The sequence below is a fragment of the Falco punctatus genome (assembly GCF_963210335.1).
Source record: "Falco punctatus genome assembly, chromosome: 9".
NCBI lineage: Eukaryota > Metazoa > Chordata > Aves > Falconiformes > Falconidae > Falco > Falco punctatus.
The window spans coordinates 50,699,088-50,722,435 of record NC_137589.1 but is presented as its reverse complement, the minus strand read 5'-3'; the positions used below and the strand labels follow the sequence as shown (position 1 = coordinate 50,722,435).

Sequence of the window (23,348 nt, the reverse complement as noted above, 5' to 3'; positions counted from 1 at the left end):
AAATATCTCCTATTTAGCAATACTTAGATTTTCGCATTTAGTATGAAAGCTGTGGTTTCTTGCCTGTCTGCTCAGAGGGCGAGTGAGCTGTAGGTTGGGAGCTGTTTTCCTCGAAAGCTGTACTTACATGCTTGGGTTAGTTGCTGCTTTCTTATTGTAAGCGATCAGCTAAAGAGGAGAGAGTGCTGAGGGCTATGTGAGCTCCTGCCAGCTCTGCTGCCCCAGTTTACCCCCCACGCAAATCCAGAGCTACAGTTGGTTCTCCTGAAATCAGTCATCACCTGCAACATTGCCTGCCTTGGAGCCTGTACCCCAGGGTCCTTGATTAACTGTAATGGGGAAATAACTGAGAAATAATAATTTATACCTTGTGGTGATGCAGTCCTCCTCTCTTCCTCAGAAGTCTTCAAAATGTAGCTGCCATGTCCTTTTGAGAAAAGTTAGTGAAATTTTTGGGAAGGCAGTGAGTTTGTGATTTTCCTTGGGGGGGAGGCTCTGTAAGCGCAGTGGGCAAAGCAAAGTTGTGCTGGTGATTGTCATTGTAGGCTGTCGTGAAAAGTAGCCAAAACCTAGCAGCATTAGTGATGAGTGGCATTTGGGAAGAGATTATATCTGCCAGGGTATTCTGCAACTTGCTGTGCTAAAGCAGCGGATCTTCTAGATAAGTCATCTGTTAAAGGCACCTAGGTAGGGCTTAGCAGCTCTTGTGATAAGGATGAAAGCCTAAAACATGAACCTTCCCTAATAACATCTGTGCCTCCCGATGTTTGCCGACAGAAGCATTAATGGCAGAGCTTATCCTTGCTGAGTTCCCCTCTTCTTGTTGCTTATGTGGTGAAGCCCAAGGGGTGAGTATGGATCCGTGTATGTTTTTAGCAGTTTATTTTGCAGCAGATGACTATGCACAGAAACATTCATTTCTTCTACTACAGTGCAAACTACTACAGTCTCAACTTGCTGGTTTACAGATCAAAACAGATGGCAGACCTTCCTGGGGAGATACTGTAAATGCAGGGAGTGAAGAATACTGTGGTTTCAAGTTTCTCCTTTTAATGGAAAATAACAAAATGAAACAAATCTGACCTTATTCTGTGACAGAGTTTAGACATTCAGAGCAACTTTGCTCTTGAATACAAGACAAGACTCTTATTTCCTTCCCCAATGCTGAAGAAAAAAATATGATGAATGTTAAATGAGAATTAAGAGCACTAAATTCCCAAGGGAAGTTGCTGTAAAAATGGTTTTTGATTGCTTGTTGATTTCTTTTTATTTTGGTAGTGAACTGTTTCACAAAGACTTTAATCCATTTTATGTATTTATTACGTGACAAAGGAGGCTTGGTTCTTTTCAAGACACTAAAATAAAATAAACCTGAAATAATAAAAGGAGCTTGATAGTCTTCAGATGTGAAGCTTGCAATAATTACTTTTTGGCCTCCTGAAACTAGATTCCTCCACGTGGTGAGGTTTGCTGGACAGGCTGATCTGCATTGCTGGTGTGACCGCTGCCCTCTCTGCAGCTGTATTCCAGTAGCTGGCTCTTGATTCTTATAAAGGTATTTTAAAAACAAACAAGCAAAAAAACCCCCACCAAACACCCCAACACCAAACCACCTCTAAAAACCCAAGCAAACAAACAAAAAAAACCCCAAAACAAAATAAAAAAGGGAAATCTTAAGAAAAACAGGGCTTCTATTAATCTTTAGATGGGAAAAGGGCCACAGTTCTTCTCCAGCCTCCTGAAATGGGATTTTCCAAGTGGTTTGTTTTGCATGACAGTTTATTTCTATTAGCAGCAATGTCTTCAAACATTCCCAGACATCCAGTGCTGACGGTGTTTGCAGGAAGGGCCGGTGGTCGGTTTCTCAGTCAAGCTGCAAGCGCTGTCAGGAATCCCTTGACAAGCTGCCTGCTCAGCGGCATGCAGAGAGTCATTTTACGAACAGAAAAAGTCTGAGTGGCTGCTTGGGAATACATTAAAAACTCGGTAGGTTTCCAAAGCTGTTCTTGGAAATGGAGCGGTTCTGATTAAACTTATCTGGAAGAGTTGTCTCTCCCTAACTGGAAATGATGGTGAAAATCAGGGGAAGCCTCAGGCTGGGTAGTGGATGAAGTCAGCTTCAAGTCATCCTTTTTGCAAAGGTGGATTGTGGTAACTCAGTCCCATTTAGGAGGGTGACCAGGTCACCAAACCCTGTGTTCAGTTACTTACCTTGAAGTGATGCAGGTCTGATAAGAAAGATTTGCTGTCTTGCAGATTCAGATGCTTTCCTGGAATCTGACACTGAGCAGTGACTTGAGCCTACTTTAGCACAATTCTTGGGAGTAGAATGGACGCTAATTTCTCAAGTATTTCTTGGGGGTTTATACTTCGGTATCTGAATAGAATAAAAATGTTTTTATTTTATCCTGATGTGGCATGAAAAAAAAACCAAAACCAAACACCTTTATAGAGAAGTTTTACCTTCTCTATAAAATGGTTTTGATTTTTTTCCAGTCAGCTTTTGTAATGAAATGCTCTGATGTTGCTTGAAGTTCAAGAACATGCTACAGAGCACATGTGAGCATGGGACATATTGTGAATATGGGACTAGTGCTTGTTGCCTGAGTCAGTATCTTGATAACAGCCTGCGATTCACTGCACTGAGCGCAGTGGTAGTTCTCATCTCTCATTTAGCTACTGGAACACAAAAGCTCATGCTTCATTTTCATCTGTATTATAAAAATATTATTGGTTTGAAAGCGGATGGCAGACATGAGTTACCATCCTTCCAGTGTTCCACTTGCACTACCAGAGGTTTGTGTCAGTGACATCCGTGTCCTCACTGCCACAGGCAGCCTGCTCTCCTACACAGATGCAGCACCGACTCAGTTTAGCCCTGTTGCTGTAATGTGTTAAGCATCTTCGTGCTGGCCTGACTTTAGAGCTGAGTAGGACTCTGAGACAGTTCCAGTGACGTATATTGCTGCTGCAAATCATTTTTGTATGCTTTATACAGAAGAATGGGCCAAAGCCATCATCTGTGCTAGAAGAATATTTCAGAGAATAACTTCGTACTGATTTGTTTTAAATATTTGTAAGTCTTGAGGTATTTCGCAGAATAATTTGTGAATGTTGCAACAGTATTGTGGGTTTTATCGACATTTATTATGAAATAGAGAAAATTCTCAAGTATCTCACATAAAGGAAGTGAAAAATAAGCTGAGTTTTTTCTGCCCAGAATTTTGCTTCTAGAATACAATCTTAAAAAAAGCAAGTGAACAAGGAAAAAGTAGGCTGTAAGGAGAAGAAAACTCAGAAAGAGCAGGATTCTTCTAGAAGTAAAAAAAAAATCAGGTCTGAAGCACCATTTGGAGTGAAAGATGCTCTTTTTGAATGTATGGATCCAATTAAGATTGAGATGGAGTGTGCATCCCTTGCTGGAAAGTTACATGTATCAAATTTACTAACAATGGAAAAGATTAAGGCAAGACTTCATTTGCTTTAATAACCAAGAACATTCCATCTAGGAGAAGAGGGTATGGTGTGTAGGCCTGCCAGAGCATCCCTGCACTTTCTTGTGTAGAAGCAACATTTGGAGAAGGTTAAGCAACCACATGGGACAATACAGGGAAAGATGAAGTGGTGTTATCCCTTCTAAAAATATGTGGAAAAAAAATAAAAACGTTATACGAAAAGTTATAAGATTGTTCCCCTCATACTGAAACAAGCGTGTTATTTATGATCACTATGGATGTAAATAGTCTACGAGCTCTGAACAGTATCAGTAATGAGCAAGGAGGGAGATGAGTTCTGCCTTTGAGTTCAAATGGAGCCATTGTATAGGCATGAGCCGACACCAGACAGACCTCAGGGTCCTGAAAAGCTGCACTGCAAGTCACGGTAGGGGCAGCCTTTGCTTAATCATCACAAAAGTGACTTTGATAACTAGCCCTTTTAAATTAAAACTTCACTGGAAGTAATTTTTTCTATTTTTGTGAGAACAGAAATGTGGCTTCATGGGCATGCGACTATACCACTTGGGCTCAGAGTTTAATTTATGAGTAATAAAGATCACTTTGTCTTTCTGTTTCCTGAAATGCATGTTTTCCTACATCTCTTCACTCCATTTCTTCCAGTAGTTTGTTCTGCCTAATTACACCGAGTATCACAGCACAATAGTTTTCACTGTCCCTCAAGATGTTTGCCTGCGCCCTGTTACGCAACTTGTAGTCTTACGCTTTACGTTAACAGTTACTGGGTACAGCGCATCTGACTACTGAAGGCAGCTAGCTGTACACACCTCATTATAAACCTTTATGTTATATCTTGCTTGCATCTTTGAGTGTTTTTCCAGTTCTCCTGCAGCTCAGCCTTGCAGCTATGTGTGTTCCTCAGCCCCAGTACTGACAGAGGGAAAACCAGTAGCAAGTTTTGAGTAAGTCACTGTTGTTACTTGAAAGACAATGCCGTTTTCTCAATGAAATAAGGATTTGTGGCTAACACTGGGGAAAGTGCCTGATCTAGTTGTTGCACATTTACTTCCACAGTAAAGAGATTAAAAAATAATTCTGTGCAGCTTGCTTTTTTTGCATAGGTGTTGGAGATTAACCTGGTAGGCTGTTAAACACCACACAGCTACTTGCCCACTCCCCCACAGTGGGATGGGGGAGAGAATTGGAAAAAAGGTAGAACTTGTGCGTTGAGATAAAGACAGTTTAATAGGATGGTAAAGGAAGGGAAAATATAATAATGGAATACATAAAATAAGTGATGCACGATGCAGTTGCTCACCACCTGCTGACCAATGCCCAGTCAGTCCCCGAGCAGTGGGTTGCCACCCCCCTCCCCAGCCAACTCCCCCCAGTTTTATTGTTCAGCATGATGTTGTAAGGTATGGAATATCCCTCTGGCCAGTTTGGGTCAGCTGTCTCACCTGTGTCCCCTCCCAGCTGCTTGTGCACCCCCAGGATCCTTGCTAACAGGGGCAGCATAAGAAGCTTTCACTTAGTGTAAGCACTGCTCAGCAACAACTAAAACTTCAGCATGGTGTCAGCTGCTCTCATCCGAAATCCAAACCACAGCACTGTACTAGCTACTAGGAAGAAAATTAACTGTATCCCAGCTGAAACCAGGACAGTAGCGTTTCTGATTGGTGAGTGTGGAACTAGTTTGAGTACCATAAATAGCTTAAAAAGAATCACCTCTTTATAGGTATCCTAAATTCAGATCAAACCTTAGCTTTTTATTTTTCTGAAGTACGTATTGTGTGTGTTTTATTTTTATGTTCTTGGCACGCTTGTCATATGCTGGGGTAAAAAAAAAAACCCTGACCCCTAGACAAAACAACTTTCTTCAGAATTGAAGAGGCTCTCCTCTTCTTAGTAAGCAAGCTGCTGTTTAGTTTTCTGTGTTTGATGTTGGAGTGGCATAAAAGGACATTGCACAACAAACCGTGTTCTTAATTTACAAATGAATTGACATCTTATTAAGAAATAACCTTCATAAAAATTCAGCTAGCATATTGATATACGCCAGCTTTTATTGTTGCTTTGATGTTTCTGAGGAGGCATCCAGACAAAAAAACTTAAAGAAATTTCACTATCCTTTTCTAGTTATGAGGAGGAACATAAAAAAGGAGGCTTCATGATAGGGTAACTTTTCTGTTCCTGTTTTACCTGCTCTGTCTTGGATGACACCAAGGGCAAAACTTCTCACACTCACTTGCATTTGAAGTAAGAATTAAAAATGTCTACTGGATTATATTTCTTAGGATCTCAGTATGGTTAAAGTAGGATAGATTATTCTTCTACTCTTACAACACATGCAACCACGTAATCTTGAGAAAGCTGACTTTGCACATCCAAGAGAACCTGATCTTACATTTCCAGGCAGGAAAGGAAGATCGGCTGTAGGACCTTGGCTACCCTGCTGTCCCTCTGAGCATGTAAACCTATAGCATACCTACTGAAGTTATTCTTTACGCTCTCACTCAGCTGCCAGCTTGCCCTGGTTTACCCCAAATCTCTGAATCTTAATTTTTACTCCTAAAACCAAGAATGACTAAATTGCTGCTAGTTTATGTTCATCCATGACAATGCTAATGAAGCTGGCAGCCCTTTCACAGCTAAGCTTTAGTACTTCTCACAACCTAGATGTTGCTTTCTCTAGCTTATGTGTCTGAATCAGCAGCTGGACTTAGAGAGTGCTTTGAGCTGCCTCAAAGACGTCCCCCGCCTGGCTTAAAAGCTCGGATACAGTCCTCCTTGGCAGCTGCTCTGGGGTGTTATCTCCATTCTGGAGATAAGCATCTCATTTCAGCCCAGAATTAAACACTGGCTTTTCTTCAGACTCCACCTCTCTCCTATTGATTTTTTAATATATTAACGTTCTGCTGTTCGATATACTGGCTTCTTCCTCCAAAACCTTATGAGAGATCTTTTTTGTTATTGTGACAATTAATTAAGTGTTTGCATTTCTCAGTAATCGTGAATGGCTGGGCATAGGATCAAGAACCTGTCTTTATTTACCTTGTTCTTTGAAGATTTTTATCCTAAATGTGAAGGTTCTCACCTCAGCTGCAGCTAGAGACATGAATAGATTAGGGGTAAATGAAGTGTTGACATAAATAGAACTGAAAAAATATAAATGAGACAGAAGAGGAATTTAAAGTGATATTTTTCAGCTTGCTCAGACGTTTGCCTGCTTTTCTTGCTCCCAAAGCAATTGGGTTTGATCTTAAAGCAGCATCTCCTAATCTTGAAAACATTTTGCTTTGTGACACCGCTGTGAAGTAGGATGTTGGGGGTTTCCAGGTGACGAAGAGTGGCATGAAAGGACTGTGTGTCGCCTGAAATCACATGGGATTTCTGGTGGGGGAGAAAATGTTGAATACATGTCTTTAGCTAGTGCCTTAATGTCTAAAGCCTTCATTTCTGGAGTGAAGTCTCTATATATGGAAGAAGAATAATAAATGAAGGTTAAGCAAAGCTGAATCCTATGCTGGTAATGTCTCTCTCAGCTAAGGTTTTCTGCTGTTCCTATAGTAATCTTTAAATATTTCAAGTTGTAGTTGGGTTGGGTTCGTTGTTCTTTTTCACAGTAGTATTTATTTCTGTTAGCAATTGGGACATCACTGAGCTGATGACAAATACAAAGTGTGCTCAGCAAGAAAGGCATGACCAAGGGTGACGCTGAACTTCAATCTACCTCTACCCTCATAAAAGGAGAGTGGGGAAGGTCCCCCCGTGTCTTCAAATGTGCTTCACTGCAATGAAGTGAGGCATTCTTGTCTGACCTTAAGGGAAAACCTTGATCGTGTGCATCTGGGCAGTGTCTCTGGGTCAGAGTGAGTATATTCACCCGGGCAGGATTACTCAGAAAGCCTGTGTGATTTATGGAGGCACAGGAGACTGTGCTATTCCGAAAACCATGTGCCACAAACTCTGTACCGGATGCATAGTCACATAAAAACAATTGTTGAAATGCTAAACGAAACCTCGTAACGAGGCCCAAAGGCTCCCCATTTATGGCCTGACTGGAGCCCCAGCTGCAGTTGTGAGTGATTTCCCTGACTTCATGGTCCAGAAAGTGAAGCTCCAGCTGTGTTCCTGGGAGCGAGGTGTCCGTGTTGCCCCAGGAGCGCTGTGCGGAGGTGGCGCAGGTGGCGGCGGCCACCCCAGCCTGGGACACCGGGGACATGCAGGGGAAACGGCTGCCTCCTGCATCTGAGGGGAACATTGCAGAGGAGGAGCTGGCTAAAACCCTGCAAATATGATTTGGCCTAAGGCCACGCAGAAGCTCAGAATGACCTTAAATAGTAGTCAAACTTGTATTAGCATGTGCTGCCTGAACGGCAGCGCGGGGCGTCCCAGCATGCTGACTCACCGGCTGCTGGCGGGAGGGCTGGCGGTGCTGCAGCCTGCTCCCTGTGCAGGATGAGTGCAGGATGAACGCGGCGTTATTCATTGTCCTTCAGGATGGGATGTTGTAAGGTGTCCGTAGGCTCCCGCAGGAATCGGCACGTCCTAATTTCCTGTGCGTCAGAGCAGGGAGTTGGCGTTGTTATGGAATAGAGGCTGCTGGCTACAAACTTTGGCAAAAGCCAGATTTGGGCTGAAACCTAGATCAGACTGGATGTGCTGCTCGATTGTCTGATCTGCAGTGTGGACGTCGTCCACCACCATTTTAACGAGGAAGCTTCACAGGCATTTCTGTTTGTACAGAGAAGTTGTGCTTTAGGGCCAAAGACTCTATTAAAAAAACCCCACAAAACAGCATCCCATTTTGGAAAAAAAGTGTATAAACGTGTGTATGGGGTGCTGGTGGCAAGGCTTTGATAGCGAGGAGGTAGGGGCTTCTGTGAGGAGAGGCCAGGGCTGCCGGTGCCAGACTGCCGGCTCCTGCATCCCCACTGCAGGGCACAGTTGGGCATGCCAGGTATAACCACCGGTGCCTCTGGGAAAAATATATTTCAAAAAGGGGCAAAATGCCACACAGGCAATGAGGGTGAGGGAAAACGGTGTGAGGAAGCAGCCCCGCGAGCACTCAGGTCAGTGAAGGAGGCGAGGGAGCAGGTGGTGCCCTGCAGCCCATGGAGAGGACCATGGCTAAGCAGCTCCATGCTGCAGCCCCCGGGGGGACCCCACGCCGGAGCAGGCACATATCTCCTGACAGGAGCTGTGGCCCATGGAGGACCCACACTGGAACAAGTGAATAGTGTCAAGAGGGACACACATCAGGGAGGAGCTGTTATGGACTGACCGTATCCCTCTGTCCCCTGTGTCCATGCACTGCTTGGGGATGAGGGGGAGCACAGGAACCGGGAGTAAAATTCAGCCTGTGAAGACGGGGGAGGGTGAAAGGTGGCTTTAATTTGTTTCTCGTTTTCCAAACCTATTTTAACTTGGCAATACATTAATTTACTTTAAAAACAAACAAAAAAAACCAAACCCAAAAAATGTCTGTTTTCCTCTGGTAGTAGTTGGTAAGTGATCTCCCTGTCTTTATCTCAGCCCATAAGTTTTCCCTCGTGTTTTCTTCCCGTTCTCTGTTGAGGAGGGGGATGGTTCTTAGTCTCCTAACATTTAACCAAACTCTCTTCAGGAAGAACCGATGCCTCAGCATCAGCACCGTGATCAGAACAGCCACCGCTGCCCGCAGCCTCGGCAGCTGCTGCCCTTCCCTGAGAGCCTGGGAGGTCTGTGCGAAGCGCAGGAGGTACCGTACAGCTGGAAGCTTGGTAAGCACATTTTGCAAACGCTTACTAATTCTAGCTGGGAATATAATATTACCTTGGGCTAATCATTTTAAAATAGATCATCTGAATCAGACACCTGCCTAGGTAATCACCATAGCAATTTCAAAACAAACAATGGCAACCTTAAAATTATCAAGACAGCCTAAGGAAAAACGAGGACCTGGGTTGCAGTTTTGGAGAGTATTTAAGGTTATGCCTACATTGTCTTTCTGCAGGCAAACATGAGCTTTTTACCACATGCACTGAACTGACCAAAAGACACACAAGTATGTAGGACTCTGTGCCTGAACTAGCACATGCCACATGTCCGCAGACCTCATTAACTTGGGCAAAAGTATGTACCTGCAAAAGCTCTGCCATGCTACATTCCAAGGGGCTTGTGGCTGTCTTCAACTGATCTTCAGGTTCACAAACTCCTGCTTGTCTGCTGGGTACCATGTCCACATATCCGAAGTGAATAATGATCTGAAACTGATGGCCTGTCAGTGGATCACCAGTCCCCGAGCTGCCCTGGTATCCACACTATTCAGTCCTTAAGCTGGTTAGAGAACATCTTTCTGTGTATATGCCTACCTTTCCATCAAAAAGCCATGCATGCATCTGACTGAGCTGCTTGAAATCATCGTTTGGACTAAGGAGAGAACAGTAAACATGACTGAATGGATATTAAAAGGAGTCTGGAGGAAGGAAAAGGGCACAGGCACCCATATATCTCATTCTGGGGTATCTGCATCAACAAAGCCAGAAAACCAGCTGCTGGGATTGTTAGCAGAGAGCTCTGAAGTGATGATGTCTTTACACGAAAATGGGCAGTTAGCATCCTGTTGTGATAGTATCAGCAGCTGCTTCCAGCTTCAGCCCTTCTCTGGAGTTCAGGCTCCACGTGCAAACCAGCTGAACTCTGTCTGTCCCCATCGAGGGGGGAATACCAGGCACTTGGACTGGCTTCCCTGCTCTCATCTGGAAGAATCAACGAGTTCACAGTTCAGGAATGCTCCTAAGAAACCACAACAAGCGAACAACTGCAGACGTGGAAAGTCTCTGTGCCAGAGACCCAACCTCCCTGCACAGAAGGGGAAAAAGGAGATGGAGATAGGGATGACCTAAAGAAGGAAAAGCTCTGGGATTTCTGACTTATCCTCCTTAAGGGATCTTAAAGCAGCACATCACATTGCTTCGTACGGGATTTCCTGGTGACACCTGTAATAGGCTGGTGCAGCTCTTCCCCCTCCAGCCCTCCCCTTGGTATGTGTGAGGTGTGCTGAGCACGATGCACTTGTGCATGCAGCACAGTAACAGCTTTTGTAGCTGCACCTCGTGGAGGCAGGGCAGTGAGTAAGGAAATGCTCCCAGGTGACTGGCAACCTTCAAAGACACATGGCAAAAAGAACTGCATGCCACAGACCTGTAATTTTGCAGTGAGCTAGACTTTCAGTGTGTGATTTATTTAAAAACAAACAAACAAACAAAAAAACCCCCACAAACCGAAAAAACCAACCAAACCCAAAAAACAGAGAGAAAGAGAAAAGAGAAAAACCTGGCCATTAGAACTCTTGGCTACTGGTATAAGCTGTTCTTAATGGTATATTTCCTTCACCCGTTTTACAAAGCAGACAAGTGTTATTTTGCCTGCGAGAAGATATAAGCTATAAAAGGCAATTAATAGGAGAATGTTTCTGGTTTTACAGACCCTAGAAATGTGCTAGCTCTGCACATTGTTTATGATTTTTTTCACTTACTCCAGGTTTTTTTCCGAAATGGCCAGTGACTTTGGGAACTGGGATGGTTAGTGCACATGTGCAGGTATATACAGGTAAAAGCATGTTGTGTGTTGTGGGTGTGTTTATTAGAAAAGAAAAAAAAATCCAACCCCAAACCACAGATGTTTATACAAAATGGGAATGCTGTAATTTCTCCACTATGTTAACAGATAAAGGGCAGACCAAACAACAAAAGGAGCATCGTAAAAAGTTTTAAGAGAGATTTTTTTAATAGTAGCCTCACTTCATCTTTGATTTTTACTTTTTTTTCCCAGTCAGATGTTCCTAATGGAAAATTACAATGTAGGATCAAACAACTCAGAGTTAATGAATGTGAACAGTAATTCTGATGTGACAAACACATGTTTATAAAGCATGATAATTATTAGCAATTGTGAAAATTGTTGTGGAAATACTTTTTACTTTTTTTCAGCACAGTGGTGTATATACCTACAAAGGAGAGAATCTCTCAGCTGAGTTATGGGGGGTGGGGTGGTGGGGAGCGGAACCTCACTTGGGACCAAATACCACCTTGGCTTTGGGTTATAAAATAGTGAAGTCTCATTTCATGGACTGTTTGTTGTGTTTACATCATAGCTTTTGACAAGGGCTGTCCCAGCTTTGATAATATTCTTTTCATAGCCCTCTCTCCCCAGCATACCAAACCACCCTGGATGCTTCCCAGAGCAACTCTATCTGTACAACTTCTGTGAGACCGATAACCCTGCTGGCTCCCTGTCTGCAAGAGAAAACATGCAGGAGGTGGCTGCTCCCGCTAAAGCAGTCGTGCTGTCTAGCTTACCCCTTTCACAGGGCTGTATATCTAGACACCGGTGCCCTAAAAGCCCGATTCTTCTGAAGAAACGCACAGTGCACATACTTGATTGTCTGACTCATAACACTGGTGCCAAGAGTCTAGCTTTTCATTTCTATTTATTCACCACGGGAAACCTAAAGTACAAATACATTGGATGAAAGCCTGGCTCCAGTGAAATCAAGGACAAAATTCTCATTGATTTCTGTAGGCAGAGAACTTCACTTCTGTGCTTTTGGTTGTACTTTACTGTTTCTGGCTTAGGGCTAAAGGGACATTTGAAAAGGCTCTGTTCCCCATAGCGATGATGAATTCCAGTGGCACTTCCAAACACAGGCCATGTGTACAAGAGGCATCTATTTCTATCCCGAAGAGCTTATAGTTTATAAGGCAGACTTGAGGGAGTGTGCAGTAAAGATTTGTTTTTTACCGCAGCACATACTTACACTTTGAGCCTGTTTGAAGCTCCCTTGTGCCATAGTGGGTGGAAAAGGTGCATGGGGCTGACCTGGGTCTTGATTTGCTTTTAGCAACATGTAGAAGTTTGGGAATGAGCAGTCTTCAGGTGCTGAAGTTTGTGCCCACCTGTCCCAGAAGGAGAGGCCATGTCCAAACACCCAAGGTCTTGATGGTTCTTTCAGTGACAAAACCGCCCCTCGGTGGTGTAAATTGCCCAGCAGAGATTGCAGCAGCACTACTGTTACTCTAATTTGTGCTGCAGTACCTAGTTTTGCTACTTCTCTGCAGAACTGAAAAGAAATAGTTTTGGATTATGCTGTAGTTAAGGAGCTGGGCTTGGCTGTAACTGTCTTATTAATACATAGCAAGGGCTCACTGTCTTTTCATGTCCTTTATCAACTATACATTCTGATAAAGAATCTCTAAAAAAACAAATGAAAGCAAAATAATATATATATTTAAAAACCCCAACAACAAACGCTCAAACCAAACCATGTCCTTAGAACCTTAAAATTTCAGGAAAAATCCCCGATTATCTTAAAGTGTTTAACATTTGAGTTGAGAAAAGTCCAGTGGTTAAAAAAAATAATAACACTGACAGCTCCCCAGTGCCCAATTAATCATTCGCTTTTAACAACGGAGACTCATAGGCAGACACAAAAGTGGAACGGGAAAGCAGGAGAACTGAAATGGTCCTTTGTCTTGAAGCTGAACTTGTTGCCCTTGCTGGGACACAAACAGTTCATCTGGGGAGAGAAACCCACTGGCCCACTTGGCATCCTGCAGCTCCTGGCATGTGTTAAACAGGTCGGTAGGTGGTCTGGCACAGCCCTCTTGGACGTGCTTTCTCACAAGGTTCCTTGCTTTGCAGGGAGAAAAACAGTTCAACAGAAAGATCTTTTCTGTAGGGTTCACAAGCTGTTTCATGGTACTTACCCTGCGAAATATGTCGCTACACTTGAAAAATGTAAATGAATTCTGTAAGGCTGTATTGTTATTTCAATGCTACCCCATATAATTTCTTTGGTAATCTATTTGGTTTGTCTCTATGATCTATAAAATGATTTTAGTAGAGAAATTGTAGATGAAACAGAATTTGTGTGTTCAGAAATTGTTAAAATTATCAGATGAAATCATCTGGTTGAAACTTTTAGCTAATTAAGAATCAGAGTGCTTCTCTCTGCCTCAGTATCTGTCAGTGTGGTTTGGCTCTGAGGGCTGTGACGTGTTCCACTTACTCCAGATCTACTAGGGAATTGATTATGGTAGTTAGTGTCTTTTACTGTTTTATTGTTTTTATTATTATTGCAAGAATATATTAACCTATATATAAAGTATGCCAAATGTGCAGTAAACACTTGGAAGAACTTTTAGTTTTTAAGTGGGAAGTCAGATGGAAAAAAGGGGGGAAGGATGTGGAAAATTCAGGACACACTGGCCCAGTTCGACACGCCTATTTTCTATCAGCTTAGTGTTATCTCTTATGCTTCTTTCTTCAGAGTTTGTTAGTATAACAACTGTTACTGGAAAGGTAACACTTCTCCCCAGCCTTTCACTTAGGTGCAGTGGTGGGGTCCTCAGGCCATGACTGCTGAGCTTGAGGCTGTGAGACATTATTAAAGCTGGTAGTTACAGCCTCCGCAGCGTTACTTCTTATCAACTGAATCAGCAAAAAAACAATACAAGGTGGAAAATGATTTTTCATCAATGTTTAGTCTGCTGCTCGTATTCCTTTGGCAATTTGAATTGGTGTATTTTGCATGTAATACAGAGGGATTATGTGTGCTGATGGCTTTGTGAGTCGGTAACTCCTTAAGCAGATGAGATTCTATTTCATTTGATAGAATTGTCCAATTCTTTTTTTATTTATTTGAATTTACTTCAATCACTGTTTAATATAAAGTACGTCAGCAATGTCCACCCTTGCTTTGTCAACTCAGTGACTGATTCTTCTCTGCAAACTGGCTTTAGAGGGATTGTTCTGCATCAGTGGAAAAGTGGCAAAGCAGCCCACGGTTAGGAAGAGCCCTTCCCAGTACATGACCTAAATGAGCTGTTCTGTGAAGTGAGGAAACAAGACCTTAGATATCAAGGGAGTTTTACTGGACAAGATGTCAATAATAACAAAGGTCTTTTGAGGCTGATGCCCAATTTCTGTCAACATCCTATTTCAAGATATCTAGACCTTGGTTTTCCTGTGTCTCATACCTTTAGTGAAGGCAGTAAGTTGCCTTCTTTCAGGAGGACCACAGTCAGGCTACACTCTTGGAAGCTACCAGGCAAATAGGTAGTGCAGGAAAGGGATTCCTAAAATACATATGAACAACAACTTTTCATTCAGAGTCTGTTCTGTCTTCCAAATCAAGAAATTGAATCAGCTACACGAGCTGAAAAATTTTAATGAGGTAGGTTTTTAGTAGAAAGCAGTGCAGAGAGGCAGCTTTGTGTCCCACCACAAAGTACTGTCATCTCCATGAAGCCTGAAGGCTGCTGTTGCCACAGATCTCGTTAAACCATCGAGGATTTCATGAGTACCACCAGCAGACATGAAGTCGAGTCAGCAGAATATTTTTGGGAGATGTTCCCGCTTCCTTTCCAGCCAAATGTGTACCCACTTTGTTGGTTTGGATTGGCCTCCTGAATCATAAAATGTTTGCATCTGCTTCCCATTACTGCCCTCTCCTTCATCCTGAATTCTGTGATGTCAGCGACATTTCTGTCTGGTTTCCATACAAGCAGATAACACACTTTATTCCTTAAGAATCTGTTCCTAGGAAACAAAAAAAGTCACTCTTTTCCAAGCAGTTGTCAAGAACTCCTAAGCCTTCTGGAGCATCACACAAAGGCAACTTAATCCTGCTCTCTGCAAATGTCAAGTTGTCTCGATCGCTCTTAACTGGAATTAGTTAAGTTGTTGCTGCAACATTTGCCACAATCATGCCCTGTGTCATTGCCGCGTGCCACAAATCACACGCAGAGAGCTGTCGGGAGTAACAATAACATACCAGGAATGAAATGGTTTAAGTCCTGTGTGAAAGATACAGTGCCATAATTCCACATTGTTCGTTGGTTTTTCTCTGTGTGCTTCTACTGGATCCTTTGAGACTGAATTAGGTCATGGATCTGTAGGGGAGTGGAATTTGCTGTGTTGAGCGGAAAAAAAAATAATAAAAGAAAAGAAAGTTTAATGTAGCTGGGGCTTCATTAGCTTGAAGTAAGGATTTACTGAAAGTAGTTTTGCAGTGTGACCTAGTCTAGAGCTGTGGAGGCAGCACGGAGTAAAGGGAGTTTATTACTAACTTGTTGCGGCAGAGAAGAGACTAGCTCAAGACTTTTCTATCAGGCGATAACGACTGCCATTAAAGTTCATTCTCCTGCTTTTTTTGCAGTAAATCCTCCTATGGAGATTCTTCTGAGTGCCTTCATGAAGTTTCAGCTCATCTGCTTCCAAACTGGATTAAGGTAAGCCATACAACGTCTGGGCAGACGGGAACAGACACTCACATAGGGGTACAGCAGGAGCTCTAAGCTGGCAGACGCGTGCCGGCTCTGGTTAAGGAACTCTGTGCCTGTTCAAATGGCATTGCCAGCCCAGGTGGTGCTGAGAGGGATGTACCAGCTCGGGTCCCGTGCTGGGCTGTCATAACTGCGGCTTTGCTCGCTTCTGACCCACCCACCTGGGTTGCAGGTGGAGGAGACCTGTGGTTTGCTAGCACACACCATGCTGCGTCAGCCGGCCGTACGGCGCGGGTGTTCCGACAGGAGGGTAAAAGCAAACAAAGTCACTTGCGGTAGGTTTTGTGACTTTTTTTTTCTTCTTCAAGGCTGGAGCCCCCATCTCTTCCTTCGCGCAGAATGGATAGGCAGTAGCTTACTTCCAAACCTGCTGCAGCAAACCTCCCTTTCCCTTCTGTGTGCCAGCCCGTTAGGCAGAGGAGTAATTGAGAAACCAGTGGCACACACGTGTCCATGTGGTGACAAACATGACTTTCCTTGCTGTTAGCTGTAGTGGTGTAGACCCAGCTGAGCAGCTCTGCTTGCTTAGTAGGTTTATCTGCAGCGGTGGAATAAATTGTTTTGTAAACAGTGCAGTTGTGAACTGTGTCTATGTCTTTGGAAGGGTAAGGTACGAAACAAGATTGAAGTGGTGGTTCTAGTTTGTAATAAAGCCTGTTCATACAAAGCTGGTGCTATAAGGAGGCTTTAAGTCATTCATTTCACTCGCTGTCCTTCCAGGACAGGCAGCTCAAGCAGACATTAGTGTAACTGAGCATCTTCTCTTCAGTTTGTACTGTGATGTTTAATTCTCTTCCTATGCAAGGAAAGAGATTTGTTTGTGTAACTTCAGCATTTTTTAAATACGCAAAAATAGAGTGAGAATAACCAAATGTTCTTCAGTGTCAGAGAATTCACAGGCACGGGATGACAGTAAAAATTACTATGATCCATTGAAGATGACCTTCACCTTAAGATTGTATGAGAACCTTTAGTAATGCATTTTTTACTCATATTTATCCTTTGTCACCAATAATTTCAAATGGTTTACAGTTAGTCATTACGCTTGTATCTCTACACCTGCTATAGCTATGTGATACAGGCCCTGATTCAGCCAAACTCTTAAAAAATATGCTGAACTTAAAATTCATTTGACATCCATGAATTTGAAGATTTTTGACTGCAGTGGTTTTTTCAGTAAGGATAACTACGGGCACGTACCTGACATTCAACATGTCACATGGCAGGGTTTGGCGTATCATAAAGACATTTTCACCTATAACTAGTCTGCTTCCTAAATCATTTTACATCACCCTTTTGAGGATGGCCACTTGGTGTATCACCAGCCACTGATTCTCATTTTTTCATTCAAATTATGTCTATGAGGTATGGGGCGGAGATTTTTTTTCCCTTAGCAGATGCTATAAGTTCTGGGTATACTGGTTTTGAGTTCTTACCTATGTTTTCCATGTACATTTTCTGGTGCCAGTTTGTCTTTTAATCCAGGATTTAAATTTCAGTATTTTTCTAACAAGCACCTGGTAAACATATGGGTACATTTTGAAACAAAATCTTGGTCTGAAGGCTCAGAAACTCTCACAGAAGTTGTTGGTTTGGTTTTTTTTTATTTTCACACATAGGCTGTACTCTGAGTCTTGGGTCTCTGTGGCAATGGATCTGCTTTAAAACATTTTTATTCTATCTTTCATCTGAACAGTATCTTTGAAGTCCCCACCCATTCCTACTCTGAACGTGGTTTTCTCGAAGGTCTCCACACAGAAATCTGTTTCAATTAGAGAAACAAATCTTCTGGAATTAATTTTCCTAACTGATTTCACCTCCTTTGTAATTTCTAGTGGTAAAATGAGACTTTATAGCTTTTGGGGAGGGAGAAGGGGGGGGGAGACGAGACACCTGAAGCAGGGCCTCCACTTAGGTTGTGAGTATCAAAATCCTTTATTGGCTCTGGCCCTCAAGCCTTGGCCAAAGGTAATGAAGTGAAATAATAGGATAAACAGCTTACCCCAGTCCTCCGCTGAATTTTTTGCAGATTTTCTCCTAGAGTGAGAATGCTACCAAATATACAACCCTTCCCCTTACACCCTTACAGCTCTTTTATTTAAGAAAGTGTTTTTCACATGTGACTTCCATTCACTTGTCAATGGTGACTCTGTGACACTGGCTGTGTGACAATGCGCATCCTATGGAGGGGCCAATTGGCAATGGATGTAGAAGAAAATGCTGGAGTTTAGGTAGGTAAGTGGGCTTTGTACAAGCACAATTACAGACCATTACTTGTCACTCATTTGGTTTATTTTGGTGGTCTAACTTCTCCAGTGAAATATACACAAAAGGTGGAAGGAGAGCCTTCATCTCTGTGTCCTGATGAAAGCATTCCTCATTCCTGGAAGAGTGAGCAGGAAAGGAAACACATACTTATTTTATTACATTGCTGGGATGAAGCGGAAGGAGATCCAGTTGTTCCAACAGCACTTTGGAAAAATTTGTCAAAGTGATTGCTCTGTCCACCCTGCCCATTGAGGACCTCTGGGATTTGCAGAAAGCCTGAGTCTTCTGTCAGAGGGGGTCTGGACTTCTGCAGGGAATTAATAATATTACTGGTTTCCAGATATACCTGCTAGATGCAGCAGCTCACCATTACTGTGGGAAAAAAAAAAAAAAAAAAAAACCAACCCCAAAAAAACAAAACCCAAACTTATTTCTAGAAAGGATTAAAGGAAAGCAGTTTTTCCTTTCTCTTATAAAGTAACTGCTAATCAACACTTTAAAGAGAGCTTTGTGGAGAAGGAATTCCCCATCTGGAGGAAAGATGTGGTATGTGGATTCAGGTTTTCTGTTATAATAACAAAACTGTATAGTCTTCTAGCTGATTTTTTTTCAGCTGAATCACTAGCCAGCTCTTTTGAACCTGAGCTAGGTAAGGGGAAGATTGATCAAGAATGGTGCATAATGTTCTTACAAAATTTTCTCTAGGGCTTGCGATTAGAGATTATTGTGTCATCACAGAGAAAGGGCAGCCTGGAGGTCATATCTGGTGTGGGAAACCCCAGGCAGGTCTTTTAAAATAGCAAGGGCACATCAAAATGATGAACTAATGAGAGAGGGCCAGCTTGTTACTCAGCATGACTTCACCAAAATCAGCTGTGCTGTATCAGAGTACAGATCTGGCCCTGAATACAAATAAGCATATTTGGACTATAGGATGTCATAGCCTTATAAAGTATAAATCCAAGCAGTTTTTTCTTGTAGACCTTCCTTGTATAAACAGTCTGTAAAGACATGACTTGTCCATCTGATTATTCACATCAGTAACAATTAAGATCTGCCCCATAATTTCACGTCTCTGCAGTTCAAAGTGGGGCTATGAGATGTGGAAAGTGTAAGTCTGCTGGTGTGTTTGGAGGCTGAAGCGTCTGGGGCTGAGACAGCAGCAGCTGTTTCTGCGTGTATACCCCCACAGCCTGGTAGAATTGTGTGTCCACTTCATTTGTCTCTCTTCTGTGCACAACATCAAACTGTGACATTGAAGAAACGATCCCTTCATTCTTTATGAAGCCAGAATATACATCAAGGCAGGGGCGCTGGATTAGCAGCATCTGCCATGCAGGGGGTGTGATGTTTCAAGAAAGGTAGGACAGAAGGACACTAAAGTAACCCAAAGGTTGAAACAATCTGGCCTCAGGCAGCTAGAAGGAGGACGTAGGTTTGTGGTGTGGAAACCCAGCCAACACATGCTCTAACCCCGGGCTACATGACGTTTCACAGCAGCTATGTAAAACAAAAACTCTTTCACACTTCGGTCTCCCCACAGCTATGGGGTGTTGCACTGGGCTAAGTGTTACCTGACTTTGATGTTCTCCAGACAGACCCCATATTTGTTCATGTTTATACATTTTGACAGGGAAGGAACAGCTCTGCTTAACATCTCCTGGGTTTCCTTGCAGCAGTGTTAAACACTGCAGTGCAAATAACAAACTCAGCAGGTCCTACGACAAGTCGGTTCCCACCAGGCAGTGTGTGTCTGGCAGGGCAGGGGGTGACAGCACAGATTGCTGACGTAGGCTTCAGACCCACAGCCTCTCCTGCATGCAGATATTTGGAAAGCTCCTGTTCCCTCCAAATAGGGATAGGAAAGTGATGGAGAAGCTGTGGTAGGCCAGTCAGTTAGCTCCCTCCTCCTCCTTCCTTCCTTTTTAATCCATCCCAGCACGCTACGCAAATACTTTTCACAGTAGCTGGACATCGAGGTGCTATTCCAACATACCAGTTGCGGGGATATGCTGGAATTGCATGGTCAGTTAGTAGTATCCTGCCTTTAATATCATATGTAAATATGTCACTAAGTCCCAGGTTTGTGGAAAATATGGTTTTATGTAATTGATGCTTTCTTGTTGATGCTGAACTTAATTCTGATTTGAGCCTTTATATACAGTAACTAAGATAAGGCTAATGTACTGAAGACCCTTGGTCAAATTTTGTCCTCGTTTGCAGGTTTTACTCAGTATTTGTCTTACTGCATGCCCTGCTTTAATCGGTTGTGTTCTGTGCAGAGGACCTGGAAAGTAAGGTAGCTCCTGGCCCTGAAAAGTTGGAAGTAAAGGATTTACAGGTATCACAAAGAATATTAAATGATTTGTCTATGTCTAGGGGGTAATCAGGGCATTTATTACAAGACTGTCTTTCCTCATCACTCTTTGATCATATTAACTTTGATCATATTAAATACTTTTTCTCAATGATTTTTTTCCTTTTGAGTTAATAAGGAGAAGCAACAAGGAAAGGAAACGTAAACCTGAAATGTATAAACTCTCTATACTGAAGATATAGTATGCCTTCCTCTGAAGGACATTTAATCTAAATCCTAGGAAGCTGTATTATCTCCACAGGGAATAACAAAGAATTAGTGTTATCTCAAAGACAAGATAAAGCAGGGAGGCAGACAAGGAATATACACATATGCAAATGAGTGGCCTGTAATGGAGTGAACATTTTTTTCTTTGCAAACAAGCATACTTGGTTCAGTGAAACCCAGCACTGGTCTTCTCTTGATCTTTTTCAGAACTTGGGCTTTTCTTGATTTTTTCTTCCCCCACCCCCAAATATTGTGAAATGGGAACATTGTGTCACACTTCAAACTGGAATCCAACAGGCTGAAACTTCATTTACATTCAGAATCCACGAGGTTAAATGCAGCAAGTCAAAACCTTCATTAAAAGACAATTTCAGTGTCCAATGTGCAGGAATGCACAGTAGCAGCAACTAGAAATAACAAATACACTGCAGAGCTGTAGAAATTACATGGGTCTATTTATATCTAATAGTTGTATTCAAAAACAGACAATCCAGTCTTACTAGTATTTAGAAATACAAGATAAAACTGAGATGGTAAAGCCTCTGTCTCTAAATAGATATTGTAAAAAAACAACACAACCAGTGTTTGGCTCTAAGGCCTGGGGTTTTGCTGTGAGGAAGATGAAGTGAGAGTAGATTTAGAGCCTTCCTCTTCCCATCCCAAAGTTTCTTGCAGTCTGTAAATAAACTGTGGAAAAACCCGAAACCCTGGGCCAAAAAAGCTAAATCCAGTGCCTGTGGTGTCCTGTACTTGAACTGTGCATTTGGGGAAAGCACCAAAAGACTCAGTTCACACAAACATGATGGATGAAGAGCTGTCAGGTGGCTGAACTCATTACAGTCCATAACTGGGGCTGAACTTGATACGCACTGGGCTGGGAAAAGGTGGGCTGAACCCCCCGTTCTTAGGTATGAGAGCGGACAATTAGTATCACTCTTAAGACACAGAAAGCTCAGTGGGGCTAAGGTCTTTGGGGGAGGGATGCCAGGAGGGTGTGTAAGGCTCCACGAGTGAAGCTTCTGAGCTTCAGGAGGGAATTCTCAAGTAAACCATGAGAAACCGTAGCAGCCAGACTAGACAAAACAGGTAGTTGGATATCTCATGGTATACCAAGGAAACAAGTGATGTTATGAGGTCTTGAACGTAAACTATATACAAACCTAATCTGCAGATGATGAAAATTGGCTGAACTCTATTTGAACAACGTTGAACTGTATTGCTTTATATTTTATGAAGGTCTCTGTATTTGGCAGTGCAAGAGTTTAGGCTGTCTGACACACTTAAGTGTAGATGGGTGGATGGAACAAAGTATGATTTCATTCAGTCAGTTGTAAATATTTATGAACATAGCCATCATTGGTAGGGAATGCACTGTTAGTCGCCATTAATACAAATGAAAAGGGCAAACATGACTGAGGCTCGTGAGGGCAGAACTGGGCCCAGTGAAATTTATAAAAGGGTCTGTTCTTTTCCAGATTTTAGGTATCTTTCTGAAGCTCTGGACAGGTAGGTAAGCAGCTATACAGAGGTGTAGATACTCATTTCAAGCTAAGACTTATTCTTTTGATGATATTAATGTACTGAAATATTAGAGGAAGTATTTTGTTTTGTTGAGGACAGACTTTTGGTTTCAGCGATGTGTTTGTTCCCTGCTGGCTTTATGAACCCATAAGCTTTGTTCTCCCTTGTGCTTGGAGTTGCAGTAAGCCTGTATGATATTAATAAAACAGATTTCAAGATGTGGGTTGTGTTCAGCTGAATGTGTAAGTGTTTGCAAGTTCAGGATCTGACATTTATCATGAGTCATTAGGAAAAGTATCTTTTAACTTAAAGTTTGGGAAAGGGTTGTTGGGTTTTTTCCCTTTTTTTAAAAAAAAAAAAAACCTGAAACAGTTTTTTTTTCCCAGATATGTCCATTCCAAATAAAGTTTCCTTCTAGTTCTGCCTTGCCCAGAAGCCACACATTCAATTGCAGACTTGCAAAATAATGAAGGATTTGGTTTGGCTGTGGAATACACCTGGATAGAAGGAGATCTGGTGGCTTCTGGCTCTGTCACAGATACTGTATATAACCTTATCTATGTCATTTGGTCTTTGTTTTGTTTTCTGTCTGTGACTATACAAAATGCAGTCTGGGTTTCAGGTAGAGAATTTTGGAAAGGCGAAGAATAGCACTAGTGTACAAATTATTGTTTTTCAGGATCAACTTTCAAACTTGGTCCTCTCCTGTTCCAGAAAGGATTTTATTATCATTTGCTATACTGGGAGGAACAAGATCTGGATCGTGGAATACTTACTCTTTCCTCCTTTATGAGACTATCTATACAAGTATTTCCATTCAAGTAGATAAAACTCAAACCAAACATCTTTGCTTGCACAGTTCTACCCTGACACCATAGGGACCTGTTCTGTAGGCACAGATCCATTTCTCATTCTCTTCTGGCTAACACCTCTGCAAAACCAGATGTGTTTAGCTCTTTGGCTTGCTGTCCTCTGGCTTCCAAACTTGCTTCTTGGAGTGAGAGTCCGGAAAGAATGTAACCCCCCCACCCCGCCCCCGCCACCTTTTCCACAGTCATCTGCTAGCTTCCAGCCTGCCTTGCCGGCACCTTCCTCAGCAGCATGTGGTTCCTGGAAGTCTCTACTCATTGGTTATGTTTCAAGATCCTGGCCTGTGCAACTCAGTGGTAAACATTCTCACGAAAGGCT

General features: G+C 42.5%; 1 protein-coding gene across 2 annotated transcripts in view; it reads left to right on the top strand.

Annotated features, from left to right (window-relative positions):
- Positions 1–23,348, top strand: part of TNC (tenascin C) — a 114,966-nt gene that overhangs the window by 3,364 nt on the left and 88,254 nt on the right. For both annotated transcript variants that reach the window (XM_080402279.1, XM_080402278.1), the window contains exons 2-3: positions 9,085–9,220; positions 15,661–15,733. The gene's annotated coding sequence lies outside the window, so the exon portion shown is untranslated. The remainder of the gene's footprint in view (positions 1–9,084; positions 9,221–15,660; positions 15,734–23,348) is intronic.